At 41.7% G+C, this 12,947-nt stretch overlaps 1 protein-coding gene across 2 annotated transcripts in view; it reads right to left on the reverse strand.

The window, feature by feature from the left end:
- Positions 1-12,947, reverse strand: part of LOC101917148 (glypican-5-like) — a 390,469-nt gene that overhangs the window by 102,211 nt on the left and 275,311 nt on the right. The gene's annotated exons all lie outside the window — the stretch shown is intronic.

Consider the following 12,947-nt stretch of genomic DNA (forward strand, 5'->3'; position numbering starts at 1 on the left):
TGTGCTGGTTTGGTAGAACATGTCACAACCGAGGTGCTCCACGCTCCTCGGTGGCCACCCTTCCCTCAACAGCTCGTATTGGCGGTTGCTTGTGCAAGGGGCAGTTCAGGGCGTTAGGGACAGTTCTGCAGAGAGAAGCCCCGACAGCCCAGCTTTCCCTACAGCCCAGTGACAGGGAAATAGCCTGACTCAGTGGGGTTTTTTGCAACCTGGCTGAGTTGCCCTGGTTACTGCCATGTTACCGTTCCCCCGTATCTCCCATTCCCATTTTGTGAGTGACGACCAATTCACTTTCTGAATCTTGTTGGAAAATTATATTGCAGGGTGCGGGTTTTGCTTTTACGTGAAGGAAAGAGCTGCTCCAGTATTTCTGACCACTTCTTTCACATAACTGAAACTCCATCTACAACACCTATGAATATTGTTTTCAAAGGCAGTGGCTTGTTTGTCTCCTTTTTGGAATATGAAAACCTTTTTTGTGTTACCTCTGCTGTTATGGGATGACAAAGTACGATTAGGACCTGTTATTCTAGTTATGTGGAAATATTTTAACCAAATAGGAAGGCTTTGTAATGCTTCTCAAAGCCAGTCAGGTTCTGAATCTATCCAACACCCTTCATCACAAGTATCTCCCTCCCAAAGTACTGCAGATCCATTTCAGGCTTTATGATCTGCTTTACCCCAGAGGACTGTGATTATTCTTGGTACTGAGCAAAATGTATTTTGAAATGTAGCTACTTTGAAGATTCAAACAGATTTCACACTAAAAAGGAGGTGGGCTGGGAGCTGTGGGAGGAACTGGAGCACAGGGCTAATACAACTGTATTAACTGGGTTGAAAGGATGATGACGGATGCAGCAGTTTCTCTGTAGTGGGAAGCTTTGTGTGATAGTCTCCTTCAGATACTGCGAGCTGCCATCCTCCACTCTGGGGCTGACAAATGCTTGGATCAGTGCAGCAGAGATCCTGTTCTACGGAACAGCAGATGCCAACCTCTATATGGCAGAACTCAGGAAATTTTTCACCCTTTCACTGAAAGGATCTGTTTGCTCATTCTGAAGACACAAATAACTTCACACTGCAGTGGGAAGATCAGTAAGTGGGAGGAGAGGGTACGGACTCTAGTGGGGAAGCACATTAAACACTCTAATTGTTACTGCATGACTGTTTTTTATAAACAAGTTACTTAATGTTGAGCCTCATTATTCACAGGCGTAAAGACTGATGCCATGACAATACAAAACAACATTTTGTTAAACAATTGGAAAAATTTGCCTAAGAGGGAGAAAGACAACTCAGTTCTTTCACGGTGTTACTGTGTTTTGACCATATTAGAGAAGACTCATTCACCCTTAGTTATAATCCTGCAGAATGAAAAGAAATGGCTAAGTGGTGAACAGAACAGATGCAAAATTTAATAAAGGCTTTTAATGATTGCTTGCCAGTCAAAGCAGAAATGTTTATTGCCTGTTCAGGTACTCTTTCTTTTCAAAAATTTGATTTCATTCAGCACGCGTGGCTCAATCCTGACCTTTGCTCAAAATAAGTAAAAACTTGAACTGAACGTGCACCACCTTCTTGGACAAAGGCTGAGAAACAAGCTCAGCTTTTCAACACGGTGCGCTGCAGCATTTGACAGACTCCTGGGCTTTTAGTGCCTTTGCTACAACAAGAGGTAAGCTGTAGCCCAGATCTGTGTCTCCTGCCCACGTTAAAGAAGGCGTACCCAGCTCTTTCTTGGCTTGCCAGTAGAGAGGGCCGTCAAATTACACAGAACCCTTATATACAAGTTCAACATTACCACTGAAAAGTCAACTCAGGTGCAACCTACTAGTGCTTTCCACCTTGTATACCCTTTCCCAATCTGTTCCAATGAATTTTCCATCTGTGGCCACCATTCACCTACAATGACGGATCAGGGCCTGACTCTGTGCAGTTTACCTATGAACCCAATAGTGTAGGCACTTTAGTGAGGAGCCCCACCCCCACTGTGCAGCCCTGTTGAGAAGGCAATGTCACCACTGCACAGTGACTTCTGACCTAGCAACCTTCTCTCTTCCAAATTTTGAAGGAACACTTCTCCTTTAGCAACGGCCACATGACTTTAGAGAGATCACTGTTTTCGTGTGACGGCAAAGCTTACGCCAGCATTTCTCCATCTCCTTTTTTCATACAATCATAGAAACCTTTCTCAAAGGCCTGAGACTGCACTGAAATAGCACCGACTGCATCAGGATGGACTAGGATGGTGGAGCTTTAGCAGAAGTTCATAGTGAAAGACAGTAACCTTCACTTTTTCTAAGCTCTGCTAGGTCTAGAAGATGGGTTGGACAGGGAATGCCTGTAATGCTTTGTGGCTAGGGGACTAAGAGGTCTCCAACAGAGGAGCTGGAGATCATACGAAGGTTCAAGGTGTCTTCAGAGACAGCCATGATCTGTTAAGATTTTGAACAATTCTCCTAGCTGCTGCCACCAGTCACTAGAACTTTCTGCTTCCTCACAGACGGCTCTAGAGAGAATAATAGTCCCTTGCACATATTTAACACTGGAAATCAGAGATTGGAGTCAGTCATGACATTTCCATTAAAACCCACTCTTAAACAAGCCTTATTTTGCTGACTTACACTCTGCCTGCTGATGCGCAACGCCATCCAGCCATCTCTGGCAGCTCTGCATAATAGTTCCAGCCCAGGAGCGCAATGTCTTGATGCCGAGAACTGATGCTTTGGTTAAAAATTGCAATGGATTTCAGGCTGGGCACTGGAGCTTGTACCTTTACCTCCACAAAGCAGAAGGTATCTGCTGCCTAAGACTCCATAAAATACTGGAATCTTAACAGCTTAACAATTAGGTTTTCAAGTACTTGTCACAACTGAAAGACTTTTTTTTTTTTTTTTTACTCATGAAAAGGTTATATAAATAGATCAGTAAGATTTGTACATCCCAACTGAAAACTGACTCCAAACAGGAATTTTCCCAACTGCAACAGGCTTTGGATCAGCTTTACAAACCTCTAAAGAGTTTTTTGAGAAACTATACCATCTTCCTGTGGGAAAGCTTTAGTATCTCTATCTGATTCAGCTGAAAGGTAAAAATCACGTTATTACTATTCAGGTCTGAGTCAGATACAGATGACTATCCTCAGGCATTTGATTTATTCCAGCAAAGTTCCCAACCTTGACTGACATTAAAAAAAAAAGTTCTGCTGACGTATGGCTTTATGGAGAAGAAAGAAGTCGTATGAGAACGGTTGCTCTCTTTCTCCCTTATTACTTGTTGATGTAGCACACACATTCCTGGTCACATAAAAGAGTCCTTCTGACTTCAGAGGCTTCCAGGAGTATGTGACACACAACCCCTGAGCTTTCTATGATAAGCCTAACCCTAATTCTCCCTCTGACCACAGGTGGGTTAGAATAGACATTTATTCTCGTGGTTTTTCATGAAGATATGTTCCAGTTGGATACTTCCACACATTAATTAAATAATAAGTGTTCAGCTCTGTGAGAACTACTCTTTAAGAGTGCCAGTTTTCATGCATTTCATTGATTAGTCTATTTTCTGAGGGGTCGTATATGCATGTATATCAGAGGGGATGACTCCAAGCTGTAGGATAATAAACTCATTTCATCAGAAAATAGGTTTTAAAATTATATTTTGCACCACAGTTTCAGACTTTTCAGATCAGCAAACATAACAACGAAAATCTAAGAGAATGCACTTTTTTGAATAAAACCACTGAAAAGTTGTGTGCTTGGAATATTCAGAGACAAATCCCATACAATAATTGTTTCCTGTGGGATTTGTTAATTAGCTTTCTATATGACAGATTTCAGTGTGAATACTTTTCCTCTCTGAAAAGACAGCTTTGAGGTGAAATCTGACTTCTGTCCACTCATCATGTGAGCAGACATATCACTTGCTGGTGTTTTCACAGGGATCAAAAAATGGCTGATTATATACTGCATTAAGAAATTGTAAGCTAAGCATCTTTCCTCAAGGTATTTACAAGTAGCTGCCTTTCAAAAAGTGCTTTAGTGACATAAATATGATTTGCAAAGACAAAGCATTTTGCCAGCTTATGCACAAATAATGTACAAAGCCTAATCTTGAAAAGAGTCATAAATGACTCAATCCTTCCATTCATTTTGTTCAAAAATAAAAAATCCTTTCTAAACCATTATTAGGTCAGAAATGACTACAACTGAAAAAGACAATGCATCTTTGTTTTTAGACTATTATATACATTTTTTGTTTAGGGTCTGACATATTGTTTTAGGCATAAAGCTGCATTTTACTGGTGCCTTGTGACTGAGCAGATGTTCTGTCATTTCACAAAACAATAGAACATAACAAATTTTAGACATAACCGCCATATATATGCTTATTCCAAGTGGGTCCTCTCCTTTGAGATAACATTTATGGTTAATTTTCCTCCACATACACTCTTAGCTCCTTTTTTAAAAGCATTTGGCAGTTGCTTTTGCTTCCTCTTTTCAAATTTATCCAGCATTCATATATTACAGCATAAACAAGCAAAATGAACTTATTTGTCTTCAGTTTTGTCAGACATTTTCTTTGGTTTGTTCTTCCTTTGTCTCTATTTCACAGAAATCGAAAAGGGCCCAGTGCATTATCCCCTTCTAGTTTCTTCAGAGAGTAGCACAACTCCAGGAGGTAGTACAACTCAATTCTTTAATCCTTTTTTTAGCTAACAAAACCAGGCATCTAACCTTCTGCAGCAACCGACACCCCTAGGTTTCCTTCTGCTGTAGTTATTCAGATCCTTACAATAACCTTTCCTAACGCATCTTGCCTTACAAGTCACCTTTACAATATTATTCTATTTAACTGAATTAATTATTCTATTTAACTGAACAGCTATACATAATTTATACAACACAGTTAAGGCCTGACAATGGTTTCAGAATTTCATTCACGTCTCTCCTGACTAGACTTCTTCCAGCCAGGGAACTGGACCAATACTGGTAGATTTGGTTTTTTATGTTCTTCTCTCTAGCCTAAGAACCTTGTGTCTGCTTACACTGATACTGGTGATACTTGGCTATGCCAGTGCTCCTGCTATAGATACATCTGAAGTGAAGGGGGAAGGCTCTCTTCAAGCACATGGAAATGTGTGCCCCCAAAGTGGGGACTGACACCCTCCCTTCCTCCTCTGCCCCAGTGTATCTCCGCTCAAGCTATACACAGCATTTTGGAAGCTCTTTTTCCGTTTTTGATAATCTTTTTTTCCCCAGTTTCTTTTGGTTTGTTCTACCATAAGTTTCTCAGGCTGTCTGGAAGCACTTTCATACCTGGAATGGCCCATGCCCAGAACAACGATGCCAGTTCTGTACCTATGCACACAGCTCTCCTTCTACCTTTGTGACACTGCAGCTCCCCATGGAGCCGTCTTTTGGATAGATTTGGCAAGTTTCTGGTTCTCTTGCAAAGTGATGCAGGACATGCACTTGAATGATAGACGCAACTCTGAGTACTTGAACTCTCAGGCAAATGTTGAGGCAGCTGCCACCCCCTGCCCCAGCCCCACTGCTCCCAGTTCCACAAGCACAGAGGCAAAAGCGCCCAACTGGGGGGGCAGCCCCCACCCCACCTGGCTGTTCCCCACCTCCTCAGAGGGAAAGGGGGTGCCCGGCAGAGCAGGCTCACATGGCAGAACAGGCTCACACGCACCAGCAGCAGGAGGAACAGTGACATAAGTTTCCTTAGGATCACTACACGTTGCAGGGGAAATGACACCCCTGCTTCTAATGTGTTTTACATATTGGGTTTTGTCTTCTGCTTCATTCTACAATTCTTTTGTGCAAAGTATTTTAATTATTTGACCAGCTCTCCTACTGTGTTTCTGCGTATCTTTGTTATGAACTGCGTGTCTTTTGGGAAGCTTAGGATTCACTTTCTGACTATCCATCTTTTTCAAGCCAAATAGCTGATGGAATTGGTGGTTTTACTTGTTTTCGTTTGCTTTTTTCCCATTAAATCATCAAATTACTCCTTTCTGAAACAGCATCTGTATTTGTACGATGGATTTAGCTTCTAATGGTTTCTATGGAAGTGTCTTGCAACCATTCCTTTATTTTCTATATATAACTTTTCCTCCTAATTTTACAGCCCTAACTTTTCCACGCACACTTTCCAATCCTCTGTTCCTGATGCTTTGTATTTGCATAAGTCTGTCTTTACCTGTGATTACTTTTTTTCTCCTGGTTTATGCAGATTGACTCGTTACCCTCTTCCTCCTATTTTTATTGCCAGGTGACAGACTAGATACTTAGGGATCCACACTTGCATTTATCTTTGAATGCTTTTCATTTCCTCTCTGTGTCCTTCCTCTCATCTGGCTGTTTCTCTCTGCTTTCCCGGATAGTCAACTGCAGATCCACACCCCAGAGTAGAGAAGCTAAAAGCAATTATTTCTTTCTTGGTTGATCACAAGGTAATAGAATTATTTCAGCAGGAATCTAAAATGTTTTTTTAAAATTCACCGTGTTATACTGCAGGACTAATGCTTTTATTTTTTATGTTTATGGTTTCTGTTTTTCAACTGCTTATTAAAGGTGAGTGTATTTCTAGAAGAGTGCTAGCACCATAACCACTTTAATATTCACTGAATTCAATTAAAGCTACGTATGTTCTCATATTTACTGATCACACTGAGAATAAGCCACAAGAATATGCATCCACAGAATCTTATCACTATTAGCAAAACCTTCATTACCAGTTCGGGTAAACTGTCACTGAAAAAGTATTAATTTTGAATGATGTCAAGTGAACACAAATAAAAAAATACTTATTCTAGTTAATAATCTGTTTTAACCAAGCACAACAACTGTTTAAAGAGAATCAAAAAAAACCTGATCTGAATTCAGTAATGCAGTTGGGTCAAGGAGGCAAGGAGGCAAGCAGACACCTCTCCTTGATGTCTTGTCTTGGTGTTGGGCTGTAACTTTTTTGTATTATGTGATGCACCAAAGATCTTTCTCATCTGATATCCAGTGTGCCTAACTTAGACATATACCTCGGGTTAGTCCCTGCCACAGGCACGAATTTCACCTTTAGACTGTTAGCTTAGTGTAGTCTTTTCCAAAAATAAAATCTGTTTTTTAAATTGCAGTACATGGAGTCTGAAAATAGAGCATATGGCTAAAAAACCTGTTGTGTTATATTAAGACTTTCTGGATCTTGTTAAAGTAAAAAAAAACCTACAAAAACAGTAAACAACTGTAATAAAAACATAAGGTAAACATTGTAATTATTGGTGAAGAGTGTGCAGGAGTTGCTTACAAAAGATCTTTGACCCTTCAAAATAGTTAATTTTGGGGACTGGCTGTTTGATGCAACAGCTTTGGAGGCACAGGGTTGCTGAGAGTGCCACCAAGGTACTCAGAAGAAAGGTCACCAGTTCTTGGGATGTGGCCCCTTGCAAGAAGAATGTGGGCCTCAACATCTCTGGATACATGGGCATGTCACACATGCACATATCAGATGGATGGATGGTGCTATCACCAGTGGGAGCTGTACTTATTTTTTGTACTAATGACAATAATGCACTAGACCAGAAGGCACGATTCCCTGCAGGGTAAGCGGCCAGGAGATGAACACACCGCGTCTCTGCCACACAGAGATACAGAGGCACGATGCCAGACCTGGCAAGCATTGCCTCCTGTGCTCTCAGCAATGAATCTGTGCTATATTGCTTACGACACTATTGCTCCATACTTCGAAAGGAGGAGTTTATAGCAGGATAACTGTTGCAGAGGGTTAATAAAATGACCAGAAAAAACAAAGTCTTCTCTGAAAGAGCATGGCTTGCTTTTCCTAGCACAAAGACGACTGGGAGAATATGATTATTGTCTATCAGCATATTTAGCCTTCCCCTTAAATATGGAGAGATACCTGAGAATAAAACCAGCGTGGAAATAAAAAGGGGGAAAACACGCTTTTTAACTGTCAGAGTTATGAGTTTTGAGAGCAGCCTCCCAGGAGGAAGATGGGCACAAAAATTCTCAAGCATTTGCAAGACCTGGCTGAATAAATTTGTGAGTAAAGCTGCCTCTGATGTCAATGAGCTATACGTGATATTCCAGGAGGTCTCTTCCGGACTTCCATCCTGGGTCTCTACACTCTGCTAGTTTCTAATATTAGAAAATTGATTTGTAAAATCAAAATCACAAACCAGAACCACTTCCATTAGCTATTAGGAGTGTTATTTCCTAGCTTGTCTGATTTCTGTATGGGAAATTTGTGTCCACATACTGAATTATGTCCATTCTTTCTTCCAGGCTAAGAATGACACCTCTTATTTGTGCCTGAAGTCAAAATGCAGCTCAAAAAAATGTATTAATTATTGCTAGGGCTTAACGTGGTTTACAGAAGTCCTGTTTAACTAGAAGCTCTGAATCATCAGGTTTTCGACTTCTAATAATAGCCAAGAACCTTCTGTCTGATCAGGCTTGGGAAGTGTGAAATGAGAAGCGCCTGCAATCAGGAGGCTGGTTGCACTCCATCAGCCCTTGAATGGCACCCTTCTGCTAAGCTGCATGTGTTCATGGGTGAAGTGAGCAAACAGTGGACAGTCTAAACTGTCTAAGGAACAGAGCCAACCCTTCTCCTTGCTTTGTACTCTGACAGCAATTACTTTTTTATTTGCTGAAGGAAATGTTCATGACGTGCTCCAGTGCATGTTAATTCTTTTTTGTGTTCTTGGGTAATTATGTGTTTCCAAGCTTTGTGTTGGTGAAGATCATTTTCATAGTATGAAAAGTTTGACATTTCATTGGAAGGACTTGTGAGCAATCATAGCTTCTCATTACTTGGCAGTGCTAAACAGACCCAGCCTTTGGATTTGACACTTCATGTGAAAACATGACAAAAGCAGTGGTCTGCTTAGTCTTCTCCACACTAAATCCCAGCATCTGAGTGCTAAAATACAATACGGAATAAAGTATGGAAAATATGGTAAGAAGATGGATAATAATGTCATCCATTTAACATGTACTGACATTGGGAGCTAAATCACGAATTATTTATTACGTAAGCTAACTAGCTTTAAGGACACTGCAACCCAAAGCCACATCTAAAAACAATCACACTTCCTCAGTGCCATCAGACTTCTCTGCAATCGTGAATATCACATTTCTTATTGTGTTGTATTATTTAGAAGGTGCTACACGTACAGAAAAAGAAAGGATCAGAGCCTATGCTGCTATGAATCAGCAAACTGAATTCTGTGGAGCTGCTCCAATTTATTCCACATGAAGGGCCAGCCCAGATTTCTTTTTCCATTTGGGAAAGCATGGTGGTGTAATAAAACAGACAAACACATGTCATGTCGTATGAATCTGACAGATAAAAAGACACTCTCTTTCCAGATGTTGTACTCCCATGGTTTTGTGGTAACATTTAAGAACAGTATGACTGAATGTTTTTGCTAAGTCATTTTTATTTAAAAAGGGAAGAAGAGAGAAGAACAGATACTTCTGCAAGTGGCAGCTGCCACTGATGCTTTTCCAGTGGCTTTCCTTTCCCTTGGTGGCTTCCCATGGAGGTTCTCTAATGCCACGAAGACTGAGTTCACAATACAGGGCTTTTGCCAGTGAGGCTCTCTCCTCTACTCACAGAACTCAGGATCTGTTAGATTTGTTCGAATTGGCTAAAGGGTTAAAAAGATGCAGAGGGAGCGGGAAGGCTGACAGGCAGGGATGCAGCAGAGCACATTATGTAAGCTGTGCTTGCTTACGAAACCAGGTTAAAATGCATCGCAAAGGCAAACAAACAACCGGCCTTGGCAGATCACTAGTAACATTTCTGAAGAGCAGGAAGAGCTGCTTTGCCTGACAACAGCTCTCTTCATGGGTTTAAATTGTGTTCAGGCTTGGAACAGGCACGGTAAGTGGAAAAAGGTCAGTGCATCTGTCTTTGTGGACTATCATCTGCTCCTATTGCCTTCTCAAAAGCCACTAACAAGATAATCTGATCACAAAGATCAAAAGCTTTCTCATGGCGCACTAGGGAAATTGATAACCACATTCCCCTGTACTGTATATACCTATAAGTCAGGGCTGGGAACTGGCCCACATTTACCAGGGATGTAAAGTGGCTTTGAAAGTCTGTCTATATCTCGCTCACACTATATAAAGGAACTGCTGTTTCCAGGGTGAGGACTGAAATGTTCAGAACAGGGCTCTAGACTTCTGCTACCAGCACTTCACTGCAGAATTCATTTAAGCCATCTCAGCACATACATACAACACTCACATGTCCTGTTGTTTTCAAGTTACATTTCACACTTACTATTTCAGAATGATTCCTCTACAAGTAACAAAGTTCCCATTTAAGCAATTAGAATAATTTTCACTGAAGTCTCTTCTGAGATTTCTGAAGTTTCTCCATCTCATTTTTCACGTCACCGAAGATTTTTTTTTTAATTAAAATTAAAACTATCATCCTCTTTTCTCCAATGATGGGTCTAAATTAGAGTCTAATCTTGTACAGCTTTGTAGACCTTACCTAAATTTCAAGCAGTGTTCAAGAGGACCAAAGAAAAGAGGGCAGCTCTACTAAAGACAATAGAGATCTGGTCTGGAACTGACTTCTGTTATTGTAATGAAATCTAGTTTGAAATACGTGAAAACCCAGCAAAATGACCCGAGAACTACCACTAGAAGACAATGTAAACCAAAGCATCCTGCTGATATCCTGTTTTCCCCCTTCTCAGCAAGATGTTCTTGCTGCCCATTTCTCTTGTATTTAATCTTTCTTGCCAGCTCCTCTTCACTGCTCACTTGTGGCCCACCCATCTCTTTTTTTGCCTTCTCATGGAACAGCATCCTCTTTCCTGCCTAAATACGGTCATCAGTTCAGCTGAGCATGATGATTCTTGGCCACTTCTGCTTAAATGTATTATTACATGTAGAAGCTCTTCTTCCATTGGAGACTGGTCCCTCCTGGACCCCTAGCAGCTCTGCCCAGTGGACGGTTTTCTCCCCACTTCGTTAATCTACACTGAAGGCCTCCCAGGACCGTTCAGTCATCTCACCTGTTTCTCTTCCCCACCTTAGACATCCGAAGAAAGAAGCTTGCCTACTGCTTTTTTCCTCTCCCACAGCTTTTGTACAACTCCGATCCTTTAGGCAGAGGATTCTCAGTGGAAACAAGGAGGAACCAACACCAGTGATTTCACCACTGAACATCAGCAATTTCCCCACAGTCTGGGAACTCCTGGATGAGCTCGTCGGCAGTACATCACTCTAGATGAGAAACGCAGACTGGAAAAACTCAGACGTTTTCATGGGCAGGTATGTTATTCAGGGACCATTAAGATGGCTCCAGGAAAGCTCTTACGCTGCTTGTGAAGCTGCCCATGTAGGCTGCCTGCCCTGCCAGACCTGGCACACTGCTGCCTCTGGGAAGAGATACGGTTAGTATCAAGTGCTGGCATTTTGTATGAACATCCTGCTTTGCTCCCATGTAATTGTGGCCTGAAACTGCAGCAAGTACCAGCAAACACACCCGGATAAGCTGTTCCTTTAAATCAAAAAGCTACAAGTGAGAGATACAGGATTTTAGAACTGACAGCAAGCACTGCGCCCACATCAGCATTCTTTCCTGACGAGGAGCTACCACTGAAATGCAGAACGAGTTGTGGCGTGTCTCAACCACATACCGGCTCGGGAGCAGCCTTGCTTGCTGTACATTCAACCCCACAAGGGTTCATGTATTCACATGCAGCTCTGGAAGGTACAATTATTTGTGATGACAAAGGATGACCTAAGCAAACAAAGGCAGACTCCCATGCACTTGTCTTCTCATCCTATGCATGAGCAATCACATTACACAGCCTTGATTCTGCCTTGGGCATTTTCTTAGCCATGAATCATGAAATACAAGGCAGAGATGGCATAAGGAGACCATGAAGAATTTACACTTCTAGCATCCCTCAGCTGCATCATGGCTTCCTCTCCTTTCCAAGAGCTCAGGCACGGCTGCGCTGACTCCTGAGCACTGGCTGTTCTGGCAGCAGCCACACACACAAGCACCAACTGTAACCAAACTGGAAAGAAGCAAGAGGCTGTAAAGAACCACTGGCACAACTGATATATCTGGAGGAGTTTTTCGGTCAGGGTCTTTTAAGTATTTCTGAGGTATATACAGCTATATTTAGCTGCTGAAACATAACATGAAGTATAGCAAGAACCCCTGCTGTGTATTTGGTCATCTGATACTAATTATGCATGAAAAAGAAGGAATCTATCTTTAGTTTAACTTCAAAGACAAGGCCATGCTTCTTACTGTCAAGTAGGTAGGACTCGCAGTGATGCTCTGTGATTACAATGGCAGGGGCACTTACCCAGTAGGAAATCTAAGGCAGCTGGAAAGGCTCAGCAACAGCAGTGTTTCCTTGCTCTCTTTCCTCTTGCTAGTGCGTAAGTTATGGGGCAGAGTACTGCTATTTATTCAGATTACTCTGATGTCATGAACGATTGGCTACCAAATCAAAGTCTGCTCACAAATTTCAGTGAAGGTCGCCTCTCAAAAATAATATCCCTCATCAGTCCCAAGCCCTTCCCCTGTTGTTAAAGGGGTAAACACAGAGACACGGTCACCAACACACACAGAGGTACGCAAAGAACGATCCTACAAGCCTATTTCTTTAGGAAAGTAGGCAAAAACTAATGTGGAAATCATGTTAAGATCTGCTTCCACCATAAAGCTCTCTGTTGTGCTTTATGTCCCCTTCCCCAGAGCTTTACCTCGGCTTGTGTATGATCGTAAGCTCTGCAGGGACTGTCTGCTCTTTTGGATTTAATACCATGACAGAGGGCCGTTCTCAGTTGGTCTCTTATTCCTTCTGTAATAAACATGATTAATCGTAACAATTAAAAGGATGTCCCCCTGTTTTTTGTTCTTTCATTACTGCACAGATG

The sequence above is a fragment of the Falco peregrinus genome, chromosome 12 (assembly GCF_023634155.1).
Source record: "Falco peregrinus isolate bFalPer1 chromosome 12, bFalPer1.pri, whole genome shotgun sequence".
NCBI classification, from domain to species: Eukaryota; Metazoa; Chordata; class Aves; order Falconiformes; family Falconidae; genus Falco; species Falco peregrinus.